The 12083-nt window shown below is 44.8% G+C and overlaps 1 long non-coding RNA gene across 1 annotated transcript in view; it reads left to right on the top strand.

Annotated features, from left to right (window-relative positions):
* Window positions 1–9068, top strand: part of LOC309885043 — a 39269-nt gene extending 30201 nt beyond the window's left edge. Inside the window, exon 3 of the long non-coding RNA XR_014318723.1 lies at window positions 8949–9068. This is a non-coding gene — a long non-coding RNA (uncharacterized lncRNA). The remainder of the gene's footprint in view (window positions 1–8948) is intronic.
* Window positions 9069–12083: the final 3015 nt, after the last annotated feature.

The following is a 12083-nucleotide window of genomic DNA, read 5'->3' as shown; positions in this document are numbered from 1 at the left end:
AGCAAGGGCCTTTTCCCCATCCCCCAGGTGAGAGGTGAGCAGTGAAAGGCAGAAGCTCAGCTGGTCTGATTGTGAATTTCTTGACCTCTGACAGTTTATTTTTTTTTTAAATCACAGACTTCTCTAAGCATGGGCTGTGCAGTTTAGTGTGCCATAAAAAATCTCAGATAGATACAGAACTAGATTTGTGATGCAGTTACTGGTATTTCATTAACCTTTATCTTGACAAGTGGAAATAACGCGCTGTGATTCGGGGTAAATTTTTCACTTGAAGAGAAAAATGGAGCCAAAATGGAAGTGAACGGTCTAGAAATTAATAAATACAAATCTGAAAGCACAAATCACCTCCCAGCGGGACCAGGCCGCTTGTGCGCGTTGTTGATGACTGTCTGTGCACTCTGGATCCCGACAGCATGGGTACGAAACTGCTGGTGCCATGCAGCCCCAGGGAAAAAAGTGGGTCCTAGGAGGGCTTGAGCTCAACCCAGCCTCTCTTAGACTGCAGAGTCTGCGGTGGCCGGCAGAGTCCCCCAGAGGAGACGGCAGAGCTGGTGAGTAATAAGGATAACTGATGTTTTTCCAAGTCAAAACCAGCCTGACTCACCACTATTTTGTTTCTTTTATTGTTATTTGTATTGCTCTGATGCCAGACATCAGATCTCAGTTATTGAGCCCAGAGTTTTATCGCTGTATAACAGGAGAAAGTGCCCTCTGAAATTCTTCCAGACTAAATCAGTAGGAGGGGAAAAAAGGAAAAGCAAAGCAGCTCGCTCACTGCTGCCCTGCGATTTGGGCCTAAAAGCCCTCTTCTGCCCTGCTCCTGAGCAAGCACCCTCACTTACCCATGGTGGCATATTTTTCAGCTGGCCTTGCAAACACTTAGGTTTGTAAGTCATTGATGCTGTGCAGTTTTCCAAATCAGAGACCTGCTCAGAGCCCGTGTCCCTGGACCCCTGGTGCTCTAGCACTCGCTGCCTGCAGGGGCTGCTCATAGCAGGACCATTCTACCGAGGTCTTGGTCTGAGGGCACCTGAGACTGAAGTGTGGCTGCAGAAAAGGAGCAGAAGGTAGATCCACCACAGACAGAGCTCTGGCCCTGCTGTCCTACAGCAAGTGGCACAGCCTTGGACAGCCACTGCCTGTCCTCTGGTAGGTGAAGTCAGTGTTCCTGGGCAGGGATGCCATGAATATGTCTCTCTGGGGCTGGTATCTAACATGGAAATGTCTCTCTCGAGCCAGTGTCTAGCATGGGATAAGCATCAGGCTGTCTGTGATATCCATCAGCCTCTTGAGGTTTTTGTGACACCCCAGGTGTTACCATTGCAGGGAGCAGTCATGCTCACTATTGCATCTGTCAAAGCAGAAGATATCTATCTATACCTTTAAAGTCTTCATTCTTACCCCTAGGATTTTAATAAAATATAAGGCCCTGCATCTGGTAGCATCAATAGAAGCAGAACTATTCCCAGATCCAGACAGAGAAATACATGTACAAGCAGAGGGAACCTAGATGTAAGAGAGACAAAAGCTGGCTGGAAGATCAATGCAGGAAAGATTTGTGAAAGGTCTGGGCTTTAATGGGATGAGTAGGATGGGACTTGGCATACATCAAAGCTATTAGGAGCAACACAGAAAAACTTGAGATTTGGACAGTGAGAAGAGGCAGAGGACAGCTGGAAGAGGAGGCTGGGAGGACAGCAGGTAGAGGAGGCTGTTTTAGCTTGTGTGCACCACTGGAAGAGTGAAGGCAGCTGCAAAGCCTTGTCAAATATTGGAAGAAGACTCATGTCTATATGAGAGCAAGAGAACAGGGTCGCCCAACAGCAGGGCAGGAGGCAGGGCAAGGTGGTGTTTTGGCCAATCTCAGCTTGCGTCTTGGCTTGGGAAAGCATGCCTGGCATTTTTGTCAGCGGTGTCTCTTGAAATAAATCACCACCCGCTCTGGAGACTTGTGCCTGTGTCTTGGGACAATTATTGCTTTCTTCTAGCCTTGGCTGTGTAAAAATGCATTGCTTCTCGTTGTGAGAAATTCTCATCTCCTTCTGTCAGTCATCTTGTCTCAGCAGGGAAAAAAATCCCCAAACCCTGTCATATCAGAAAATGAGAAAATTATCAATATCTACAGTGTATGTGAAAAATATGAGCTCTTTCTCTATTTGGGAGAATGGATCTCGGTTGTAAAATGTTATAAATGTTAGCAGCTTCTCAGACATTCAAAAATGTTAATGATCCTATGGTACTAAAATAGCTTGCCATAGAGTTCTCTATATTACAAATACTGTCTTGCCCTCTGCAGCCACCTAAAAGACTATCCTGGATGAATGGCCCTATGTGTTGCTTTATGTATTCAGAAAGCAGAGTCAGGATTAGGACGTTCATGCAGACACAACAGGCTCTGATGACTGCCTGCATATCTGGAGTGAGGATCGAGCTTCGGTGCCTGCGATCAGGTTAATAAATACTATCGCCTTCCTCCCCCTGAGCGTAGGAATAAAAACCACCTGACAACAGCTGTATCTCTGAATTGGAGCCCGTCAGTGGAGGAAATCTCTGCTTCAGCCAGCTCCCCATGAGCAACCTGGGGCAGCTCCTTCCCCGCTTCAGGCTGCCAGCTTGGCGGGCACAGCTCGCCTCCTTTGGGTGCCCGCAGCTCCTGCCTACGTGCACCTCCGGCGGCTCTGCAGGACCGCGGCTCTGAGTCACATCCCCAGGCATGCAGAGGAGTGGTTTAATTCTATTCCAAACCCAAATTTATTAGCGCTACCTGGAATCACAGGTTTGAGTCTTGGCACCTGCGAAGGCGGCTGGCTTGAGGCCTGTGTGGAGGAACCTTCACTGCTTCTACAGCACTCCTGTGGTAGGGCTCACAATTATATTTGAATTTGTTCTGCTTTTTCCTTTCCAAATATTTGTCCCTTTTGCTTTTGTGAGCCATCGATTGTTTTGTTTCCCCACCAGATTAGTTTATTCCTCTCACTTGTAGCTTTGGGCTTTTGCAGCTGAATAGAACCCGGGAGACCTGAGCGTGAGGACTGAAGACAGAGCACAACACAAAAAGGGCAGCGGGTGCTCAGCAGACACCACAAACCACTTAAAACGTCTTTTGTTTATTAGCTATTGTTCGGTTAAATATAGCACCTGCAGCTGGAACAATAGGCAGTGGCAGAGGACGGGCTTTGTGTGCACACGGACTATCACCGGGTGCGCCGAGGCGAGGCCTCAGCGCATTAGGCCGCAGGCAGAGTGCAGCGGATTTGCCTGGAAAGCCCCCGTAATGCCATTATAACTGGCCCATTAGCAGAGCTACTGAGGAGACTGCATAAATGATGTCTATCTCGTTGCTGAGAGCCTGTGGCGGGGAAGGTTTATTTAACCAATTTGGCACAGGGAAGGTGGACGTTGGTGGGGCCCTGGAGCCATGGGATAGTGGATGGTGCTGGGGGAGATGGGTCCAAGGCACCCAAATGGGCCACCCACTCCTCTTCCTCCCCTTCCTCCCATGCTGGTCCCTGAGGAGAGGCTTTCTCCTCTTCTCCAAGCCAGGCAGGTTATTTCTGGGATGCTGGAGCAGCAAGCCCTGCAGATCCATCCCCACATGGCCTGATATATCCCCATCCCACCCCAGCTGGTGTTGTGTTGTGTTGTGCCTGCTCTGCTCCTGGGCTTCCTGCAGCCCAGAAACGGGGCGTTTTCAGACACTTAAGCATGTGTTTCCTCAAAACTTGTGGTGGGACTCTAAAGAGAGCTACTGTGCGCATGAAGCCATCCAAAGCTTTTCGGATTCCCCAGCTGAATGAAATGTGAATGTGGGTTTTGTTGTTGTTGTGTTGTTTTTCTTTTTCCGCCATTAATTTCCTCTGTTCCAAAGCAGAACTGAGCTTTCTGATATAATTAGCCTTCCTTTCCCAAAGAAATATAATGGTTTTGAAAAATTGCCTGCATTTTATACACCCAACATCTGGATTTGGTAAAAATTCTGAAACTTCTTTAACGCTACTTGCGGTCTAGAGGAAGGGAGGGCGATATTTAGTTGATGATCTTTGCCCTCGTTTTTAAGAAAAAAAAAAAAACAAGCCATCAATTCAGCTGCTGGCAATTGAAAAAGCAGTTAGGCTGAACTCTCTTTTAAGTGAACAAACACTTAACGGATCTATTTATACCTGCCCTGAAGCAGACTACTGTAGGTGGAAATGCTGTAATTATTTCCTTTCCCTGCTTTCTACTGTCCTATAAAGATCTCCTGGAGCAGCTTGTTAACAAGTTACTGCTGTACATGGGTGAAATTAAAATCAAACCCAGGTTAACAACAAAACCAATTTGCCTAAAAATGACTAGAACTAGCTGTAACAAAGGTGAGACATGCTTGAAGGCTGCTAAGAGACAGCTTCTGTTGCTTAGCCCCATCTATCTAAGAAGGCTGAGAACTACAAATGATAAGTGTTTGGCAGCTGAGGGGGGACCGGGACCTGATTAGTAGTGATGAGGGGATGCAACAATTCTTTTTTCCCCTGTGTTTCTTTTTCCCATCAGTGCGTATTTTCAATTAAATTTCCCTCCCAAGGAGTCCCTCTCCTTGATTATCTTCCTGCTTTTCTCCCTTCTTCTATTCCCTGGGTTTATTTCCAGAGGAGATGATCTCTTCCATTCACCGCCCAGGTTAACTCTAGTTTCAGCATCAAGGATTGTTTAAGCTACAAAAAGCTTTTACTGAGTCCATGTTACAGCCCAGGAGTTGTAAGGGAGTTGTAACCCAGGAGTGTCTGGTCACCAGACAGCATCTCCAGCTGCCTCTGGGCTGGCGTGTCGGGGCTGCGTGCATTCCTGTACTCTCAGTACGATGGCCCCAAGCCATTATGCTTCATATCAAGTCAGGAGGGTCACGGACTAGATTACAGCTGGTTATGGTCCAGGTGGGCGGTGCTGATGAAACAGGGGGAAAAAAAATTGTTAACACTCAGCATGGCAGCCTGTTCTGTGAAGTAATTTTTAATCTGCAAAATGAATGGAAAATGATGTTGTTGTTTTTTAAGTGCCCATAGATTTTTAGCACTCTGTGTTGCTATGGGTTATTAGGAATGGTTAGTGGTAATATTTACTATTGTCTTCTGTGATTACAGAGTCCAAATTACTCAGTTATATGAAATAAGATCTATACTGTTTAGAACTATGAAGGGTTGACTTTTAGTTCAAGCAACAAGAAATGATGCTTCTGGAGCAAGGGGGTGGCTGTGCTGCAAGTCCTGCTGCTACAAATTTCTGCCCCCCTTGAGGCACAAGGGGATGGGACCTGTGAGTTACAAACAGACGGTGCATCTCTAAGAGCCTGAATAGAGCTGGATGCGCTGAGTGCCTTAGTGACACCCTAAATGTGTAACAGCATCGCTCCTTTGGGAAGATGGCAGGCTGGTGGGGGGAAGGAACCATGAGCTGGCTGTGGGGAGGGTGTCAGTGAGTCCCCAAGGAGGGAGTCCTAGCAGAGATTTCAAAATCCTCACTATGCCTCAAAAACAAATAGACTGTCTTGATAGCAGGAGATAAAAAAAAAAAAAAAAAAAAAAAAAAAAAAAAAAAAAAAAAAAAAAGGTAGCAATTCAGTGAATTTTTACTGCAGTGTATTTTGGAAGATTTGCCAGATGGCTGGCAGCAAGACTTTTAAACTCTGACTTCTTTTCTGAGCCAGCCATATTATCATCCATCAGACAGTCACTTTGGACTGACATTGCAGAGTGTGGCTGTCTCCTTTAGGTTTGCCTTGCTCCTGTTTATTTCTAGCTGATTTATTTATATCTGGAACTGATACAAGTGGCACAATTTCTTTGTTTCATTAAAAGATTCCTTGATCTAAACTTTAAAAGATTTGTCTACAGAGAGATCAAAGTCAACCAAGCGTATGTTTTGCATCCCTGAGTTTTTCTGACATTCCAGTCTTCAGGTAAATCTGGAAAAGACATTTTGCTGCAGAGTAGTAAGCGGTGTTGATGAGGTTAATGCAGAGCTGATCACCGAATTGTTGCGTACTAATGTGTACTTCTTGTCCAGGCTTCTTAATTATTATTTTCTAAGAGGTGAAACAGTGTTGACAGAGCTTAAACTATCAAGCACTTGTCAAGGTAAAACTGAGAGCCAAATGCAAGCATGGAAAATTACATCCCACTGCCCAGCAACTCACAATCAAGCACATAAAATACAATTTGCACAGCTGAACGGAGGCATTGTCAGGGTGCTCACCAAGGAGCCGAGCACTCCTGAACTTGATCTGCCACAACCTGTGGCTTACTCCTGGGAAAATTGCATGCAGCTCATTCTCTATAAGAAGCTACTAATCCTGGATACCTCATTTATTAATTTTTGGCTGTGAATCTCAGCCCCTCCACATCCCCTGATTTCTAGACCAGCCAGCGGTGGCAGCTGCCACCAGGAGAGAGCTGTCTCACTCCCTGCTGTTGCTGGAGGGCCAGTGGAAACCTTTTCCTCCCAGCTAGCTCAACTTCTCCATGAATTAGCAGGTCTCAAGCATGCGTTTCTGCCCCGTTGCCTGTTACCTGCTAGCGCCGTTGAAAGGAAAGGGTGTTTGTGGATGCTTTGAAGACATAAAGCTCTATAGGATTGCTGCACATTGTTGTGGATTGTTTGGGTATGTCCTGGATATGAATCACCTTGCTCTTTCTGACCTACTGTCCTAATTGAGCTTCGTGTATTCTTCAGGCACTCGTCACTGTCTGTGCCCTACCTTTTGGCAATAAAGCAGCAGCCTGGAGCTGCAGGTGTTTGCCCCGCTCCCTCATTCCGTGACAAATTAAAGGAGATTTAGTAAATGGACATGCTGAATCATGGATCCTCCCCAAACGTGACCCCGGATTGCTGCCCCTTTGTTTTGCTGTTGTCCGCAGTGGGGTCAGGCTAGGACATGGCTTTCCCGTCGGCTATGTGAATTTTACTGCTCTGCATGTTCCAGTAAAATCAAAGGCCTGAGAAAGGGATTCTGTGGAAGCTTTTTTTTGTCAGTGACTTTACCCTCGTTAGTTATCATTTAGAGCACAAGCCTTGGGGCAGCACCAGCACAGTTCCTCCTGTTTGATTATGGGGGCACTGCTGCTTCTTCAAATACCTCCACAGCCAGGTGGATCAGAAACACAAGCTGCTTCTGCCCTGCTTCTCCAGCACGTTTAGGCTGGAGACCCTGACCCTGACCCTGACCACCTTATATTTTCTATATATTGAAGGGGGAAAACACCTGCCTGCTCCGAGTCCCCTGTAGTGAGACACAGCCTGGTCACAGCCCTTTAAAGAACTTCTACCCCAGGGCTTATCTTCACTGCAAAATTAGCTCAGGCTTCCAGCCAAGGGTGCCCCGGCCTCCCAGCTCTGCCCTCTCCAAGCAGCGCAATGGAAAATTGCCGTCAAGCGACCCACCAGTGGCTGCAGATTAGGGTTTAAACGCTGCTCACGCTGGAGTCGCTGGCGTGGCTGCAGTGGTACAGACGTCAGCCCATGCTGCTCCGCGCTGCGTGTCCCCTGGCCCTCCCGTGAGACCCGCTGCGACGCTCGGCTTGCCACCTGGTGCTGCCCCGGTTCTGCTGTCCCCGCTTGGCTGACAGCTGGGCAGGCTGGTGCCAAACGCTTAGCAGGAAAGGTCTGGGTGGGAACACTGAGCTTGAGCACCTGGTGTCTTCCCCTTTGAGAATAAGCTTCTCGTAAGAGAGGACTGTCCAAGGTGGCCTGGGCTGGGAGCACCAACCTGGGGGAGCCATGGGCGCTTTATTTTTTGCTGCTGCTTTTGAAGGTTTCAGACCATCTTTTCTTCTATTCATTTTTTTTTCATTTTTCTCTCTTTCTTTTCTTTTCTTTTTTTTTTTTTTTTTTTTTTTTCCTTCTGTCTTTTAATTCTTTGTGTTTTGCAATAATACAGCACTGTTACGTGTTGACCAGAAGAGATCAGATCCTTGATTCTGGCCCTGTTCTAGATCAGTTCTGAATTTCACATTCTCTGTGCATATTTGTAGTGCTTTTTACAATGAATTTTACTCTTTTATTTTGGGGGCTCATTGGTATCAGGAAACACAATTCAGCTGAGCCTCTTTTTACTCTCTGGAAGGAAGTCCTTGAAGAAAAGTTGATCCAACTTAGAAGAGAACTTGTAGGTAGTAGACGCCCAGTCTCTGGGTGTGAAGGAACAATCACGTTATTATCTTTCTGTCATTGGAGATAAATGAGATCTATTCTTCTGGGGGTGAGGCAGGCGTGATTGATCACTGGATAATAAAAGCTACAGTTCCTGGTAAGGAACAAGGCTGGGCTGTGCAGCTACAAGTGCTTGTGGAGAACCTAAGCTTGAGGTGTGTGCCCAAGTTGCTCTTCATTTCTGAGCTATTACCTGATACTAAACAAGTCCTATATAAAAAGTAAAATTTCAACCTTTTCCATATGTGATTTTCAGTGGCAACTAACGAAATACCTCAGTCAGCAAGAAAGATGTTCATAGTTAGATGAAAGCTCAACCAAACCCTGCCACCTCTGGGACTGCTTCTACTCCTGGTTCCTTCAGCTCAGGGCTGGTGTCACCTGCAAATCCCCCCAGGTGGGATTGCTGGCTAATAATTGTCATTATTCCAATTATTTAGGTCATGGCCCTTCTTCTACTCCTTCTTTTCACTACCTGAGTGGTGGAGTCAGAAGAGAGATGACCCAAGGGCACAGGTTCTGGTTTGTCTCATTGCACAGAGCTCTTAGCCTGGGGTTCACTGCTGGCATTGCATCGTTCTGTTCTGGCATTGCTTCTTAAAATCACTCTTCTTTCACTTCAGTTCAGAAACCAAAAAACATTCAGTTTTTAAGGATAATCACACACTGATACCTCCAAATGAAGTTTTACAGTATGAGGCCGTTTTCAAGAAAATAGATCTCCATTTAAAATACTTGGGGCTGTGTTTGCTTGCTTGTGTTTGCAGGTGCTTTTATTCAAATGGTCTGCTATGAGCATGTATGTAAAGTGATGCAGCCCCAGATTTGACTGAAATGAAGTTGTGAGAATTTATGGAAAAACACTTTGTGAGAAAACATTCACAGCTATGTAGCCTTAGAAACTGGCGAGGTAAGAGTTGGAGTTTGAAGAGCGGCTATGAATATGGAGAGCCAGGAGATGGAAAAATCACAAGGGAGGAACTGCACCAGCCGGGATGAAAGATGAGAGCTTCAGCAGAAAACTGATGAAGGTAACGGAGCAGGGGAAAGATGTCCTGTGACAGCGGATGGATTTGTAGCATCCAGCCCCAACTGGAGCATGAAACATAAGCTTGCTTGGAGTGGAGTGGAGAAAAATCAATCAGAAGATTTCACATGTGATTGTGAGACTATAGAGAGCTCCAAGACACCCTGGAACACTGCACCATTTACCCTAATCGGAGGGTGAGTCAGCACTCAATTATGTGCAGGCAATTTTATATTCAGTTTTCTATGCGTTGGCGACAAAGCAATTTAGATAATATGGTCGTATAGCAGAATCACCTTCTTTACAAGTCTGAGTTACATTAGCTGAAATAAAAAGTATGTCACTGCTCATTTTCCAGTGTATAAGATAATCATCATGTGGGATCAAGAAGAAATCTCTTCTTCCCATTGCCAAAGCAACATAATTGTGCAACACGGCTGGTTTCTCTCTTCTGAAGTGTAAGTTATGGCTACTCTTGAGACTAGACAGATCCACCACTGTGTGCAGATATTGTCTGTAGTCTTGCACAGTAATAAGAGCACAAGATATAATAACTCCTACTGGTTTGTGTACTCAAGAGAAAACATTCTGTTGTAATGAAGTGGGTTGTGTATCTGAAGGTATGTAAGGACTGCTCACTCTGTCCATCACATGTCAAAGACCTGTGATCTGGGAAATAGAAGGATCTGTGTTCTCTCCCTGCCACAGCCTTATTGGAATATAAAGTCACAAGAGTAATGTCCTGGGAGATTTCAAGATGTGGCTCCAGGTTTGCACAATGTTTTGCCATCGGTTCAGGAAAGATGTTATGCTAATCTGACCTTTTTCTTCATCTTTAAGGCACGTATTATATTATTTTGGAGCAATTATACCCTTAGGAACCAAAGGTTGGAGAGGAAATGAGTGATTTACTATGCTTTTAATCAATGATTTAAACTGGATGATTGTTTCAATGCCACTGACGGATTCAAATCTTCTATGAGCTACTCCTTACATGAACTAGATACATGAGCTGCATTAAAAAGCACTTTGTGCATCCCAGGAGCAAACACTGAGCTGGAATCTTCATTCCATTTCATTGTTCCTGTTGCCATAACTCCATAGACTTTAATGTGAGTTGAGTAAGGGTCAGATATGGAGCATAATGAACTCAAAGAGAAATTTCCATTGGATTTTTTTTTCCGTGGAAAATACCCTTAAAGACTCAGGGTCAAACATTCATCCGTGATAAGCTGGCATCTCTGTCCAGCTAGCGCTTTGTGTCTGTACTGCACTTCAGGCACCTGAAATTTCCTTTCCCTTCCCGTCCCCCAGTCATTCTGTTCTTCAGATTGGTTTTCTGAGCTCAGCATTCTCTAAGTACGAGTGCATTTTAGCTGTCACGGTCAAGTTTACCCACAAATGCTTTTTTTGTCTATTAATTTATTGGACAGAAAAGACCAATGATGCATAGAGAAGTATCTAAACTTATGTTCAGATCTTGAAAGCATTCTGCTTAGAAACCAGCATGTGTTCAGAGCAACTAGGTTTCTGTTCCTCTTGAAAGAAGCACCCTCGTTTTTTTTAATTAATGTGAAGATAGCTTCCAATGATCTTCCTCTATCCATCAAGATACTGACATTTGAACTCCTTTTACTTTGAAGTCACCATCACTCAGATTGTCACAGCTTGACAGCACAGTCGGTTAACTCGGCACTTCTCAAATTAATGCTCTCAGATTCAGTATCAATACACGGGACCTTTGGCTTTCTTACATGTGAAATTCTGCATGTCATCTAGTAGTCAGTGACTAAACTCTCAGAGTCCTGGGCCGTGCATAAAGCACTGTTACTGACAGCAGCAGGATTGTGGAAAGGTATCAGAAACCCAGTTAGGGGCCACATGCTCCAGAAGCACAGATTGTTTCATTTATGCTTATCACATAAAAGCTTAAAATACGGATGGTTTCCTACAGAGCTGTATTATTCTTGGTTGCCCTAAATTCATAGTCAAGAACCAGGTGAGATCTTCTAGCGATGTTAAAATTATATCTTGTTCTGGACTTTATGGCAATAACTGAGGCATCAGCACTTAGGGAAAGGCAACTTTCTCCGGAGCAATATTACAAGAGCAGTTCTTTCACGGACCGGTAAGCACTGCCTCTCTCAAAGATGACTTGGGATGGGAGACAAAAATAGCTGTAGGTCTTTTTGCTTCCTTATTGCTTCCATATGACAAATGGATCATGTGAGAAACGTTGGCACAAAAAGCAATCCTTCCCTCCCTTCTCATTCAAGATGTGCCTACCTTGCTTTCTTGAAAGGCTAGAGAACAGTAAGGGGTTGATCACATCCTTGCTAAGCCAAAAAAAAATAAAAAATAAAAATCATGGCTGGGAGAGCCAAAGGGTGAGAATTTGGAGCAATGGTTTAGCGGTACATCAGGGCTAGCAAGGAGGGATTGTATTGGCTGGATCTTGGCCTCAATAAATACGAGTTTCCATTTATTTCCAAGAGTCTCCCCTGGGCATTCTCCGTCATATTTTTTTACCCTAACTGATGATAATCTGAATGTCAAAAATTAGCAGAGCCTCTGTGTTTATCAGGCATTTGTGGTAAACAGATGCCGCTCCGTTACTCCTCCTTGCAGTTTAAGCAGCAATTTCCTTATTTTCATATATTTAATATATTCCTCAGTTTTTCATATTTAGCATCTCCTTTTTCACATTTAGTATCTCGCAGTTAAAAAGATTGACTAGTTTTCCTGGATTTAGCCTCTCAAGAAATAGATTTAGCAGTTTTCCTGGAAAATGCTAAGTAAGCAAAATTCTTCACTAAGGTCTTAATGAAACCTGCCTTCAGAAGAGACTTTTCAAGCTGCTTTCATCTGTCAGAAA

The sequence above is a fragment of the Aythya marila genome (assembly GCF_965140915.1).
Source record: "Aythya marila genome assembly, chromosome: 18".
Lineage (NCBI taxonomy): Eukaryota > Metazoa > Chordata > Aves > Anseriformes > Anatidae > Aythya > Aythya marila.
Note: the sequence above shows the minus strand (reverse complement) of the source record. Positions and strands in the feature narration are given on the sequence as shown.